The sequence below is a fragment of the Rhinopithecus roxellana genome, chromosome 2 (assembly GCF_007565055.1).
Source record: "Rhinopithecus roxellana isolate Shanxi Qingling chromosome 2, ASM756505v1, whole genome shotgun sequence".
In the NCBI taxonomy this organism is placed as follows: Eukaryota; Metazoa; Chordata; class Mammalia; order Primates; family Cercopithecidae; genus Rhinopithecus; species Rhinopithecus roxellana.
Window position 1 is genome coordinate 17286639 of NC_044550.1, and position 16565 is coordinate 17303203.

General features: G+C 38.2%; 1 long non-coding RNA gene across 1 annotated transcript in view; it reads right to left on the reverse strand.

Moving 5' to 3' along the window:
- Positions 1-14463: 14463 nt before the first annotated feature.
- LOC115894876 overlaps positions 14464-16565 on the reverse strand; it is a 56583-nt gene continuing 54481 nt past the window's right edge. Inside the window, exon 4 of the long non-coding RNA XR_004055097.1 lies at positions 14464-14514. This is a non-coding gene — a long non-coding RNA (uncharacterized LOC115894876). The remainder of the gene's footprint in view (positions 14515-16565) is intronic.

Below are 16565 nucleotides of genomic sequence, written 5' to 3' on the forward strand. Positions count from 1 at the left end.
TTTATCTTTAAAAGAGAGCAATTCTGTCTGAATATTGGCCTTTGGGGGGACCTTTATGCAGATGGCAGGCCACTTAACATGGTGAAGATTTCCTTTTAATTATGTTCAAGTTGAATGCCTCCTACAAAGTAAATAATCTGGACTAATTTTGTCATCCTAAAGGAGTGTTCATACTATGTTTTTTCTTTCTTTTGAAGACCCTTTAGTGAAGAAAAATAGATTTGGTTTTGAAGAATCAGATTTGTTTGATCTTAATTTATTTCCTTTCCCCATAGAGCAGAGATATTTTGAAAATGTTCCACTTTAATTGATTTTTATTTAGACTAATCCCTTGTTAAAAGTGCAAAGTGTCTGTATGGTAAAACAAATGTGCATTTGAATGCACAATTGATTAACCAATATTCAAATAATTAACTTTTTAGATTTTGCATGTGCATTTGTTGCTCATTTGACCATATAATAATTAATTAGCCTTAATTATGATGAATTACACCTTCAAATCTTGCATGCATATGATAATAGAATGATAGTATTTTACATCACTTTTCATATTTTAGTCAAACAGCAAAGGAAGTGAATTTTTAAGATGGGAGACATTTTATATCTGTGGAAGTTGACATTTTGATTAATGAAGTGTTACATTTGTTTTTAATGTATTTATTTGATGGTGCATTCAGCAAAATTAATTCTGATAGATGAAATGTGTTTAAAGCACTGCTTACAAAATGAATGGTGTCTCTAAGCTAATAGAGTTACAAATGCACACAAGAAAAAGATGAAGACTTTATAAATGAGTCAAGTGAAAATAAATGCCAGATTAAAAAACAATTTACTGTGTGTGTCTAGAGAGCCAAAGGGAGCTCAACTGCAAAGAATTTAACTTATGTACAAAGTGAGCAGCTGAAATATTTAAATTCCATCCTAATGCTCTTCAGCCATAATGGGCTACGGAGTTGGGCTTCTTACCTGAACTTGTGAAATGTAGAGCTGAAAGGCAAAAACCAAAATTACTTCCTTAAAGATATATTGAGTCAAGGAGTGCATCCTTGCCACTCATTAGTATTTACTGGGAGCTGTGGTCTAGCTTGAGAATCAGGAAAAATAGGAGCCAGAAACAATTGCTTGGCTCAGGCATCCGATAAGCAATGGGGATGAGCACTGCGACCTGAGGCCAACTGTTCTGCAGGAACTTTTACCCATCTCACCTTTTGGTTTTTTTGTTTGTTTGTTCTGTTTTGTTTGTTTGTTTTGTTTTGTTTTTGAAATGGAGATTCACTCTTGTTACCCAGGCTGGAGTGCAGTGGCACAATCTCGACTCACTGCAACCTCTGCCTCCAGGTTCAAATGATTGTCCTGCCTCAGCCTCCTGAGTAGCTGGGATTAGAGGTGCATGCCACTGCACCTGGCTAATTTTTGTATTTTTTTTAGTAAAGACGGGGTTTTACCAGGTTGACCAGCCTGGTCTCAAACCCCTGACCTCAGATGATCCTCCTGCCTCAGACTCCCAAAGTGCTGGGATTACAGGCATGAGACACCATGCCCAGCCCTCAGCAGAATAGGTCCATTTAAAGCAACCATCACAGAATAGATATTAGTCTACAAGATTCTTTATAAAGGAGGGCTCCCATTTCATACATAATACCTTGAGTCCATATTAAAAGTTCTCCCAAGATTTTCAAAATATATAAATAGCCAAGTTTTCCCTCTTAGGAAAGGTGAAATAAATATACATATTATTCATACAGTAAAGTGTGTAGCTTGAGAGAAAGCTACATGGGTATAAACTCTGATTACATCACTCACCACCTATTTGGCTTACCTATTTGGGTAAGTTAGAAAAAAGAAAAAAAGAAAAAAAAAACCTCTCTCTGTGTCTGTTTTCTCATCTGTAAATGAAAATAAATAATTTGTTTTATCTTTAATCTTACCAGAATTTAAGATCTATGAGGCAGTCATTTTGATGTTGTTGTTCATTGATGTAGCTCATGCACTCAAAAAGGGCATAAGGAATATATTAAACACTTCGAGATGTTCTAAATGACATATCAGTAGAGTCTCATAAGAAGGAAAAGAGAAAGAATATGATAGAAGTAATATTTTAAGAGACCCTGGTCACGAATTTTCTAAATCTAATGAAAGAAATCAATCCACAGATACAGAAAGTTTTATGAACGAAACAGGATATATATAAATTTAAAATTTTCTGAGCATATTAGAGTAAAAAATGCTAAAAGCCAAAGATAATGAGGGAACAGTTGTGATGGCTCACACTTGTCATTTCAGCACTTTGGGAGACCAAGATAGGCGGATCACTTGAGTTCAGGAATTCGAGACCAGACTGGACAACATGGCAAAACCCTGCCTCTACAGAAAAAATTAGCTGGGTATGGTGGTGCCTGCCTGTAGTCCTAGCTATTTGGGAGGCTGAGGCAAGAGGATCATTTGAGCCTGGGAGGTGGAGGTTACAGCGAGCTATGATCTCACCACTGTATTCCAGACTGGGTGACAGAGTGAGACCCTGACACAAGTAAAAGCAAAATAAAACAAAAAGATAATGAGAAAATCTTCAAAACAGCCAATGAAAAAAAAAAAAAAAAACACCCTTTTTAAAAGAAGGGATAATAAGAATAATATCTAAATTCTTGATAAAAACTGTGGAAGCCTGGAAGCAGTGCAATATTTTCAAAGTACTGAAAGAAAATAACTGCCAAACTAAAATTCTATGCACTGTGAAAATGAACTTCAAAGGTGAAAATACATTCCAGTTGAGAAAAGAAACAAAACATCCAAAAAGTTTGTTCCCAGAAGATTCACACTATAATAACTATTAAAGAAATTTTTCAGGCAGGAACAAAATATAAATAAATAAATAAATAAATAAATAAATAAATAAATAAACAAACAAACAAACATAGAAATGCAGAGAAGAATGAAAAGCAATAGAAAGGTGGAAATGTGGATATATCTAAATGAATGTTGACATACAAACTATAACATTAATAATGTCTTGGGCTATAAATACTTGTAAATTTTTTTTTTATTATACTTTAAGTTCTAGGGTGCATGTGCATAACGTGCAGGTTTGTTACATATGTATACTTGTGCCATGTTGGTGTGCTGCACCCATCAACTCGTCAGCACCCATCAACTCGTCATTTACATCAGGTGTAACTCCCCATGCAATCCCTCCTCCCTCTCCCCTCCCCATGATAGGCCCCGGTGTGTGATGTTCCCCTTCCCGAGTCCAAGTGATCTCATTGTTCAGTTCCCACCTATGAGTGAGAACATGCGGTGTTTGGTTTTCTGTTCTTGTGATAGTTTGCTAAGAATGATGGTTTCCAGCTGCATCCATGTCCCTACAAAGGACACAAACTCATCCTTTTTTATGGCTGCATAGTATTCCATGGTGTATATGTGCCACATTTTCTTAATCCAGTCTGTCACTGATGGACATTTGGGTTGATTCCAAGTCTTTGCTATTGTGAATAGTGCCGCAGTAAACATACGTGTGCATGTGTCTTTATAGCAGCATGATTTATGATCCTTTGGGTATATACCCAGTAATGGGATGGCTGGGTCATATGGTACATCTAGTTCTAGATCCTTGAGGACTCGCCATACTGTTTTCCATAATGGTTGAACTAGTTTACAATCCTACCAACAGTGTAAAAGTGTCCCTATTTCTCCACGTCCTCTCCAGCACCTATTGTTTCCTGACTTTTTAATGATTGCCATTCTAACTGGTGTGAGATGGTATCTCATTGTGGTTTTGATTTGCATTTCTCTGATGGCCAGTGATGATGAGCATTTTTTCATGTGTCTGTTGGCTGTATGAATGTATTCTTTTGAGAAATGTCTGTTCATATCCTTTGCCCACATTTTGATTGGGTTGTTTGTTTTTTTCTTGTAAATTTCTTTGAGTTCTTTGTAGGTTCTGGATATTAGCCCTTTGTCAGATGAGTAGATTGCAAAAATTTTCTCCCATTCTGTAGGTTGCCTGTTCACTCTGATGGTAGTTTCTTTTGCTGTGCAGAAGCTCTTTAGTTTAATTAGATTCCATTTGTCAATTTTAGCTTTTGCTGCTGTTGTTTTTGGTGTTTTAGACATGAAGTCCTTGCCCATGCCTATGTCCTGAATGGTACTTCCTAGGTTTTCTTCTAGAGTTTTTATGGTATTAGGTCTAACATTTAAGTCTCTAATCCATCTTGAATTAATTTTCATATAAGGAGTAAGGAAAGGATCCAGTTTCAGCTTTCTACTTATGGCTAGCCAATTTTCCCACCACCATTTATTAAATAGGGAATCCTTTCCCCATTTCTTGTTTCTCTCAGATTTGTCAAAGATCAGATGGCTGTAGATGTGTGGTATTATTTCTGAGGACTCTGTTCTGTTTCATTGGTCTATATCTCTGTTTTGGTACCAGTACCATGCTGTTTTGGTTACTGTAGCCTTGTAGTATAGTTTGAAGTCAGGTAGCGTGATGCCTCCAGCTTTGTCCTTTTGACTTAGGATTGTGTTGGCAATGCGGGCTTTTTTTGGTTCCATATGAACTTTAAAGCAGTTTTTTCCAATTCTGTGAAGAAACTCATTGGTAGCTTGATGGGGATGGCATTGAATCTATAACTTACCTTGGGGAGTATGGCCATTTTCACGATATTGATTCTTCCTATCCATGAGCATGGTATGTTCTTCCATTTGCTTGTATCCTCTTTTATTTCACTGAGCAGTGGTTTGTAGTTCTCTTTGAAGAGGTCCTTTACATCCCTTGTAAGTTGGATTCCTAGGTATTTTATTCTCTTTGAAGCAATTGTGAATGGAAGTTCATTCATGATTTGGCTCTCTGTTTGTCTGTTACTGGTGTATAAGAATGCTTGTGATTTTTGCACATTAATTTTGTATCCTGAGACTTTGCTGAAGTTGCTTATCAGCTTAAGGAGATTTTGGGCTGAGACATTGGGGTTTTCTAAATATACAATCATGTCATCTGCAAACAGGGACAATTTGACTTCTTCTTTTCCGAACTGAATACCCTTGATTTCTTTCTCTTGCCTGATTGCCCTAGCCAGAACTTCCAACACTATGTTGAATAGGAGTGGTGAGAGAGGGCATCCCTGTCTTGTGCCAGTTTTCAAAGGGAATTTTTCCAGTTTTTGCCCAATCAGTATGATATTGGCTGTGGGTTTGTCATATATAGCTCTGATTATTTTGAGGTACATTCCATCAATACCGAATTTATTGAGCGTTTTTAGCATAAAGCACTGTTGAATTTTGTCAAAAGCCTTTTCTGCATCTGTTGAGATAATCATGTGGTTCTTGTCTTCGGTTCTGTTTATATGCTGGATTACGTTTATTGATTTGCGAATGTTGAACCAGCCTTGCATCCCTGGGATGAAGCCCACTTGATCATGGTGGGTAAGCTTTTTGATGTGCTGCTGAATCTGGTTTGCCAGTATTTTATTGAGGATTTTTGCATCAATGTTCATCAGGGATATTGGTCTAAAATTATCTTTTTTTGTTGTGTCTCTGCCAGGCTTTGGTATCAGGATGATGTTGACCTCATGAAATGAGTTAGGGAGGATTCCCTCTTTTTCAATTGATTGGAATAGTTTCAGAAGGAATGGTACCAGCTCCTCCTTGTACCTCTGGTAGAATTCAGCTGTGAATCCATCTGGTCCTGGACTTTTTTTGGTTGGTAGGCTATTAATTATTGCCTCAATTTCAGAGCCTGCTATTGGTCTATTCAGGGATTCAACTTCTTCCCGGTTTAGTCTTGGAAGAGTGTAAGTGTCCAGGAAATTATCCATTTCTTCTAGATTTTCTAGTTTATTTGCATAGAGGTGTTTATAGTATTCTCTGATGGTAGTTCGTATTTCTGTGGGGTCGGTGGTGATATCCCCTTTATGATTTTTTATTGCGTCTATTTGATTCTTCTCTCTTTTCTTCTTTATTAGTCTTGCTAGTGGTCTGTCAATTTTGTTGATCTTTTCAAAAAACCAACTCCTGGGTTCATTGATTTTTTGGAGGGTTTTTTGTGTCTCTATCTCCTTCAGTTCTGCTCTGATCTTAGTTATTTCTTGCCTTCTGCTAGGTTTTGAATGTATTTGCTCTTGCTTCTCTAGTTCTTTTAATTGTGATGTTAGAGTGTCAATTTTAGATCTTTCCTGCTTTCTCTTGTGGGCATTTAGTGCTATAAATTTCCCTCTACACACTGCTTTAAATGTGTCCCAGAGATTCTGGTATGTTGTATCTTTGTTCTCATTGGTTTCAAAGAACATCTTTATTTCTGCCTTCATTTCGTTATGTACCCAGTAGTCATTCAGGAGCAGCTTGTTCAGTTTCCATGTAGTTGAGCGGTTTTGATTGAGTTTCTTAGTCCTGAGTTCTAGTTTGATTGCATTGTGGTCTGAGAGACAGTTTGTTATAATTTCTGTTCTTGTACATTTGCTGAGGAGTGCTTTACTTCCAATTATGTGGTCAATTTTGGAATAAGTGTGATGTGAATACTTGTAAAATTAAAATAAATGATAATTATTACACAAAAGAAGATGGATACAGTGACTCATGCCTATAATTCTAGCACTTTGGGAGGCCAAGGCAGGCAGATCACTTGAGCTCAGGAGTGTGAGACCAGTCTAGGCAACATGGTGAAACCTTATCTCAAAGAAAAAATAATTATACAAGAGGGCAGGGTGTAATACAAGATGGTCAATTAGAAGTAGCTATGATGCATGCTACCAGAGAGGAATGAAAGGGGTGAGTAAATACAGCACATTCAACAGAAATATCCAGATACTCACACTGGGACTGATCAGGAGAACAACTTGACCCACAGAAAATGAAAAGCACAGCAGGGCGACAGTGCACCAGGGAGTGACTCAGAGCCTAGAGAACCCCCTCCCCTAACCAAGGGAAGCAGTGAGTGAGTGTAAGACTCCAGGAAACCATGCTTCTCCCACAGATCTTTGCAACCATTGGATCAGGAGATCCCCTCATGAGCCCACTTCACCAGGGCCTTGGGTCCGATACGTGGAGCTATGTGGAGTCTCAGCACAGCAGCTGCTCAGGCACACACAGAGACCCAGGAGATTTTCATACTCTGGCTCTGGATCCCCAACAAAGGTGAATGCAACTCAGGCAAGGCAAGAGGTCTGTACGTACCTCTGGGAAGGGGGTTGAATCCAGGGGGCCAAGTAACATCCCTCTGCAAGTTCCACTTCCACGGCCCCTCACAAGAAAAGACCTACTGGCTTGAAGTTCCAGCCAACCACTGGCACCAGGGTAGAGCCTGCCTGAGATGGGACATTAACCCCAAGGGGAAGGATGGGACACAATTTTTGCTGTTTGGACGATCAGCCACTCTACTTTGTAGGTTTTGGAGACTCCAAATGACTGGGATGAGGAAGCATCCCCTGAACAGCAGCACAACTGCTTTACCAAACGTGGCCTGGCTACTTCTTTAAGTAGGACCCCAATCCATTTCTCCTCACTGGGCAGGACCTCCTAGCCAGGGCCTCCAGCCACTCCCACTGGTATTCTAGCACAGAGCTCTGATCTCTCTCTGGGATAGAGTTCTCAAAAGGAGGAGCAGATTGCCACCTTTGTTGTTTAGGCAACTTGGCCATTCCAGCCTGTGGGATTTGGAGAGTCCAAACCAACAAGGGCAGAGGCAGTTTGCCAGCATGGCACCACTGTTTTGTTGAGGAGCGGCCAGATTGCTTCCTTAAACAGAACCCTGATTGATTCCTCCATGGTGGGCAGTTACTCCCAGCCAGGGCCTCCGGCCACCACTGCCCCAATTCTATAAACAGAGTTCTGATTTCTCCCTGAGACAGAGTGCCTGTGGGGAGATGTGCACCACCATCTTTGTTGTTTGGGCTACTCAGCTGGTCCAGCTTGTGGGCCTTGGAGAGCCAAACTAATCAGAAGCCGAAGGGATCCCCAGTACAGCACAGCTGCTCTACCAAAATGCAACAAACCACTTCTTTCAGTGGGTCTCTAATCCCATTCCTCCTAACTGGGTGAGATCTCCCAACCAGGGTCTCCTGCCACCTCCTACAGATGCATTTGGGCCAGCCAACAGGTCAATACCCTTAGGACACAGTTCCCAAAGGAAGGAGCAGACTTCCATCTTTGCTGTTTTGAAGACTTCACTGGTAATACCTCTAGGTACTGGAAAAACTGAGGTGACTGGTGTCTGGAGTGGACCCCCAGCAAACTACACCAGTTCTACAGAAGACAAACTAGAACAACAACAAAAACCCACAGAAACCCCATTCACACCCATCAGCAACCTCAAAGAGTGAAGGTAGATAAGCCCACAAATGAGAAAGATTTGGTATAAAAACATTAAAATTTGAAAAGCCAGAGTTTCCCCTTTCTTCCAAATGACCACACCTCTCCAGCAAGGGTTTGGAACTGGACTGAGGCTGAGAGAGCCGAAATGACAGAAGTAGACTTAAGAATGTGGATAAAGACAAACTTGACTCAGCTAAAGGAGGATGTTGTAATCCAATGCAAGGAAGCTAAGAATTATGATAAACAATGCAGAAGCTGACAGCCAAAACAACCAGTATACAGAGGAGTATAAATGGCATTATAGAGCTGAGAAATACACTACAAGAACTCCATAATGCAGTCACAAGTATTAATAACAGAATAGACCAAGTGAAGGAAAAAATCTCAGATCTTGAAGTCCGTCTTTCTGAAAAGAAAAGACAAACAGACAAGAATGGGAAAAAAAAGAATGAAAAGAAATGAACAAAACCTCCAAGAAATATGGGATTATGTAAAGAGACCAAATCTATGACTGATTGGGCTACCTGAAAGAGACAGGGAAAATAGAAGCAATTTGGAAAATATTTAAGGATATCATCCAGGAGAACTTCCAAAACCTAGTTAGACAGGCCAACATTCAAATTCAATAAATGCAGAATACCCCAGTAAGATACTCCACAAGAAGATCATCCTCAAGAAACATAATCATCAAATTCTCCAAGGTTAAAATTAAAGTAAAAATGTTAATGGCAGCCAGAGAGAAAGGCCAGGCCACCTACAAAGGAAGCCCTAACACTAACAGTGGACCTCAGTGGAAACCCTACACCCAGAAGAGATTGAGGGCCAACATTCAAAATTCTTAGAGAAAAGAAATTCCAACCCAGAACTTCATATCTGGCCAAACTAAACTCCATAAATGAAGGAAAAATAAGATCCTTTTCAGACAAGAAAATGCTGAGGGAATTATTTACCACCAGACCTGCCTTACAAGAGCTCCTGAAGGAAGCACTAAACATGAAAAGGAAAAATCATTACCAGCCACTATAAAACACTGAAGTACATAGACCAGTGATACTCTGAAGCAACCACATAAATAAGTCTACAAAATAACCAGTTAGAATCATGATGACAGGATCAAAACCACACATAACAATACCAACCTTAAATGTAAATGGGCAAAATTTCCAGTTAAAAGACACACAGTGGCAAGGTGGATTAAAAAACAAGACCCATGAATATGTTGTGTTCAAGAGACCCACCTCACATGCAAAGACACATATAGGCTCAGATAAAAGGGATGGAGGAAATTTTACTAAGCAACTGAAAAACAGAAAAAAGCAGGAATTGCAATCCTAGTTTCCAACAAAACAGATTTTAAACCTATTTAAAAAGATCAAAAAAGACAACAAAGGGCATTACATAATGGTAAAGGGTTCAATTCAATAAAAAGAGCTAATTGTCCTAAATATATATGTACCCAATATAAGAGCATGTAGATTCATAAAGCAAGTTCTCAGAGACCTTCAGAGAGACTTAGACTCCCACACAATAATAGTGGAACACTCTAACACTCCACTCATAATATTAATTAGATAATCAAGATGGAAAATTAACAAAGACATTTAAGGTCTGAATTCAGCTCTGGATCAGGTGGTCCTGATAGATAGCTACAGAACTCTCCACCCAAAACAACAAAATATACCTTCACATTGCCACATGGCACTTACTCTAAAATTGATCACATATTCAGAAATAAAACACCCCTTAGCAAATATAAAAGAACTGAAATCATAACAGACTCTTAGACCACAGCACAATCAAATTAGAGCTCAAGATTTAAAAATTCACTCAAAACCATACAACTACATGGAAATTGAACAACATGCTCTTGAATAATGAAATTAAGGCACAAATCAAGAAGTTCTTTGAAACTAATGAGAACAAAAATACGATGTACCAGAATCTCTGGGATGCAGCCAAAACAGTGTTAAGAGGAAAATTTATAGTACTAAATGCCTACATCAAAAATTCAGAATGATCTCAAGTTAACAACCTCACATCACAACTAAAAGAACTAGAGAATCAAGAACAAACAAATTCCAAGGCTAGCAGAAGACAAGAAATCACCAAGATCAGAGCTGAACTGAGGGAAGTACAAGAGACACCCTTCAAAAGATCAACAAATCCAGGAGATGTTTTTTTTTTCTTTAATAATAAAATAGATAGACTGCTAGCTAGACTAATAAAGAAGAAAAGAGAGAAGATTCAAATAAACAATCAGAAATGATAAGGGGGATATTGCCACTGATTCCACAGAAGTACAAACAACCATTAGAGAATATTACAAACACTTCTATATACATAAACTAGAAAATATAGAAGAAATGGATAAATTCCTGGACACATACACCCTCTCAACATGGAACCAGGAGGAAATTGAATCCCTGAATAGACCAATGATGAATTCTGAAATTGAGGTAGTAATAAATAGCCTAGCAACCAAAAATAAAACGCCAAGGAGCAGACAGATTCACAACTGAATTCCACCAGAGGTACAAAGAAGAGCTGGTAGCAGTTCTACTGAAACTATTCCAAAAATTGAAAAGGAGAGACTCCTCCCTGACTCATTCTATAAGGCCAGCATCATCCTGATACCAAAACCTGGCAGAGATACAACAACAACAAAAAAAAAATTTCAGGTCAATACCCTTGATGGACACTGATGAAAAAAATCTTCAACAAAATACTGGTAATCCAAATCCAGCAGCACATCAAAAAGCTTATCCACCACAATCAAGCTGGCTTCATCCCCAAGATGTAAGGCTGGTTCAACACACACAATAAATAAATGTAATTCATCACATAAACAGAACTAAAGATGAAAACCACAGGATTATCTCAATAGATGCAGACAAGGCCTTCATTAAAATTTAATATCCCTTCATGTTAAAAGCTCTCAATAAAATAGGTATTGAAGGAACATACCTCAAAATAATAAGAGCCATCTATGACAAACCCACAGCCAATGTCATATTGAATGGCCAAAATCTGGAAGCATTCCCCTTGAAAACTGGCACAAGACATGTTTGCCCTCTCTCACCATTCCTATTCAAAGTAGTATTGGAAGTTCTGGCCAGGGCAATCAGGCAAGAGAAACAAATAAAACAACTGAAATAGGAAGAGAGGAAGTCAAATTATCTTTGTTTGCAGATGAAATAATCTTATAACTAAGAAACTTTATCATCTCAGCCCAAAACCTCTTAAGCTGATAAGCAATTTCAGCAAGTCTCAGGATGTAAAATTAATGTGCAAAAATCGCTAGCATTCCTATACATCAATAACAGGCAAGCCAAGAGCCAACTCATGAATGAACTCCCATTCACAATTGCTACAAAAAGAATAAAATACCTAGGAATACAGTTAACAAAAGTCGTGAAGGAGCTCTTCAAGGAGTACAACAAACCACTGCTCAAAAAAATCAGAGATGACACAAACAAATGAAAAAACATTCCATGTTTATGGATAGGTAGAATCAATGCCATGAAAATGAACATACTGCTGAAAGCAATTTATAGATTCAATGCTATTCCCATTAAACTGCCATTCACTTTTTTCACAGAAGTAGAAAAAAAATTAAATTTATGGAACCAAAAAAGGACCCGAACAGTCAAGGCAATCCTAAGCAAAAAGAACAAAGCTGGAGGCATCATGCTACCCAACTTCAAAAACTTCAAACTATACTACAGGGCTACAGTATCCAAAGGGCATGGTAGTGATACAAGAACAGATGCATAGACCAATGGAACAGAATAGAGAACCCAGAAATAAGACTGCATACCTACCACCATCTGATATCTAACCTTTGACAAACCTGACAGAAACAAGCAAAAGGGAAAGAACTTTCTATTCAATAAATGGCACTGGCATAACTGGCTAGGCAAAGGCAGAAAATTAAAACTGGACCCCTTCCTTACACCATATACATAAATCAAACAAAGATGAATTAAAGACTTAAATATCAAATCCAAAACTATAAAAATAACCTAAAAGAAACCTCAGGCAATATCCTTCAGGAAACAGTTATGGGCAAAGATTTCATGATGAAGATGCCAAAAGCAATTTCAACAAAAGCAAAAATTGGCAAATGAGATTTAATTAAACTAAAGAGCTTCTGCACAGCAAAAGAAACTATCAACAGAGTAAACAGACAACCTACAGAATGGGGGAAAATTTTTGAAAACTGTGCATCTGACAAAGGTCTAATATCCAGCATCTATAAGGAACTTAAACAAATTTAAAAGAAAAAAGCTAACAATGCCATTTAAAAGTGAACAAATGATACGAACAGACACTTATGAAAAGAACACATACATGTGACCAACACACATATGAAAAAAAGCTCAACACCACTGATCATTAAAGAAATACAAATTGAAACTACAATGAGATACCATCTCACACCACTCAATAGCTATTATTAAAAAGTCCAAACAACAGATGCTGGCAAAGTTGTAGAGAAAAATGAATGATTTTTACACTGTTGGTGGGAGTGTAAATCAGTTCAACCATTGTGGAAGACACTATGAGGATTTCTCAAAGACCCAGAGGCAGAAATACCATTTGACCCAGCAATCCTTTTACTGAGTATATACCCAAAAGAATATAAATCAGTCTACTATAAAGACACATGCAGACTGTATGTTCATTGCAGCACTGTTCAAAATAGCAAAGACGTGGGATCAACCTATTATATGTCCATCAGTGATAGACTGGACAAAGAAAACATGGTATACATACACCATGGAATACTGTGCAGCCATAAAAAGAAGCAAAATAATGTCCTTTGCGAGGACATGGCTAGAGCTGGAGGCCATTATCCTTAGCAAACTATGAAAGAAAATCAAATGCTGCATGTTGTCACTCATAAGTGGGAGCTAAATGATGAGAACACATGGACACATGGTGGGGAACCACAGACACTGGGGCCTGTTGGAGGGTGGGGGTTAGGAGGAGGAAGAAGGTCAGGATGAATAACTAGTGGATCCTGGGTTTAATATCTGGGTGAACGGATAATCTGTGCAGCAAACCATCACGTTTACCTATGCAACAAGCTGCACGTTCTGCATATGTACCTCTGAACTTAAAATGAAAGTTGGAAATTTAAAAGAGGAAAGAAAAGGACTAAAAAGCCATGATTCTAAGTGTTTACCTTGAAAAACAGAAAAATAAATAAAATGAAAAAAACCCAGATAAGATTTTTAAAATTGAAAACAAATGTAAAATATAGAAAATCAACAATGCCAAAGATAAAATTCATAAAAGTTAACTTCTGGGCTTTGGTAATTTGTTTTTAATTGCTGGTTATGTGAATGTGTTTACTTTGTGAAAAATCATCGGTCTCTGCACTATGTTTTATATGTGTTTATGTGTAAAAAGTTTACTTAAAAAAGTAATAATTTTGAGACATGGTCAGGAATTCTTTCCGAGCTGCATCTGCCATTTGGTAGCATCTTTCCGGCACTTTGAAGAGAGCTTAATGAGATACTCAGTCTGTCTTTGCAGATCCTCCCGTGTTTCACCATTCTTCCAAGTCTCCTGTAGCCTCATATCTTCATTACACAAGACCAGCTTTCCTGAACTCATCCTCTAGGGACTCTGACTGAAACAATCCCTACAGCATGCCAATAGGCCTCACTGCTACAGGAGTAAGGCTGTCTAAGATTTCCCCAATTGTGTCTCTTCACTGAAATGTACTTTTCTCATAACATTAGGCCAAAAGCAAAAAAATTCTGTGATCAAAGCAGTTGAGGGAACACAGAATATTTTATCCCTATCCTGATATTTATAAAACACATATAGTTTATTAAAATACCCAATGAGTCCTGCAATAGATAAACTTGTTTATCTTTATTTACTCCAACATTTTCAAAACGAACTTTACCATAGAAGTCTTTTTTTCACGGCCCAGCACGGTAGCTCACTCCTGTAATCCCAGCACTTTGAGAGGCCAAGACAGGTGGATCACCTGAGGTCAGGAATTTGAGACCAGCCTGGCCAACATGGTGAAACCCCGTCTTTACTAAAAATACAAAAATTAGTCGGGTGTGGCAGTGGGCGCCTGTAGACCCAGTTACTCAGGAGGCTGATGCAGGAGAATCACTTGAACCTGGAAGCCAGAAGTTACAGTGAGCCGAGATCATACCATTGCACTCCAGCCTGGGTGACAGAGCAAGACGACGTCTGAAGAAAAAAAAAAAAAAAAAAAGTCTTTTTTCACATCATCACATCATGAAGCCTTTTCATTTATTCAAATATTTATATAGTGCCTAGTATGCCAAATACTAATTTCTGTGCTGGTGATAAATCCATGAGCTCCTAGAGTTAATGCTCTTAGTAACGAAGGCAGAAAGTAAAGACTAAAATCATACATGATTTCAGGTAGTAATAAACATTATGAAGAAAAATTGAGAAGGGTATGGTGATTAAACAATGACAACTGAGGTTGGAGTATAGGAATCCACAGAACAAAACTTTGGAAATTCTGCCTTAGTGTGTAACCATGTGCTAATTGAAGTGACAAAGTCCTATAAAAGGAGAAGGTTTGAGAAAACCTTCAACACTCTCTCTTCATGCCAATTAATGTATGTGAAAAAGTACAAGGATACTTACTACCTGACCTTGAAGACCAGTGCTATTGATAGGGACTACTGGCCAGCTAGGAGAGCAGTGTTGTACAATGCATTCAAAAGACTCGGAGCCCCTACAACTATACTTTGTAGATGGAACTTACTCAGTGCACTCCTAAGGCAATTGTCCCTTCTTAGAAAATTGGATAAATGTAATGGTTACGCAGTTTCTTGAACACACAGATCTCAGTTGCTTCTTTTATTTTACAGTGTTTTTTAGTAGCAGATAGTTGACTAGTATAATTTTTCCTTTCTACAGACGTGGAAACTGGATTTCCAGGTTTCATGCTGTTCCTCACATAATAAATCAGGTCAATCTATGCATTCTTTTGTTCACCATTTCACAATACCTATTAGATATCTCCTGTCTCTGTAGCTCTGACTCAGGTATGCAAAAATAAATGTGACCCAGAGAAACTTACGAGCATATTATAGCCGGAAGGTCAGGTACTTTCCCTTTATGTTTCCCAGCCTCTGTCTTAAGAAATCAGTAAAGGTCTCACAAACAGATGTAATTCATTTGTTTATGACTTTCCCAGGCCGCACAGAACACAATAAACGGAGTAGGTGCCTGAGATATACTTAGAGTCTTCACCCAAGAAGGTTTTGGATGGTTTTTAAATACTGAGGGTAATGATAAATACAATAATCTTTTGCCAATCAATAGAAGTATGATATTACAAAAACAAAACTTCTCCTTATTCTTCTCACTGGGAAGGATTTGCTCAGCAGCATAACTTTTAACACTCTTACGACTTAAAAGAAGATACTCAAAACTGGTTAGGGCAGATAAAGCATCGATTCTAATCCACCACCTGAAGTCATATGACTCATCTGAAGCAGAAGTGGAAAAAAAAATCTAGACCAGGAATCTCAAATTATCACAGGCAGCAAAGAAAGTCATAATGATTGTACTGATGAGTCATCCGCCATCTGCTTCTCTTCCAGAAAATGTAAGTCAAGGTGCAGATAAGCAGGAGTAAATCAATATCAAGAAAATGCAAAACACAGTGTTCTTCTAAAATGATAGAAGGAAATATGAAGTGTATTCAAAGCTATCACAAGGAGATTAGATTGACTCAGAACCTCACTGAGCAGGCTGGGAAGATAATAGGTTTTGTAAGACCCAATACCTGCAGTAAATGATAGGGGAAAGGGAAGGAGGCCTATACTATGACTAAAAAGAGAACTGAAAGCCAAGAGACTCAATTGGTTGGTTCCAGTTTACCAATTTATTCTTCCCACTCCATTTGCTGGCTCAAGTTGCAATACGGAAGATAGGAAATCTCATCTTCCTAACGAGAAGACTCCATTCCAATGAGGAAAAATAAGCTGAGAGTGCACTTGAAATCTCTTCTCAATACCTCCACATTCATCATCCCTCTCTTGTGATCCACTTTGGCTACCTTACTAGAACAGAGAACTGTTCTGTGGAATTATTCATTCCATTGCTCTTGTTTTATATTGATAGTTTAGCCCTCATCATACTGTATTACAGGGCATTGTTTGTGCTTTGTCTCTATATTGTATATAAATTCCTTGAGAGCAGAAGCAATAACTACTTCATGTTTCATAGCAATAGCTAATTAATACTAATTCTTTGAT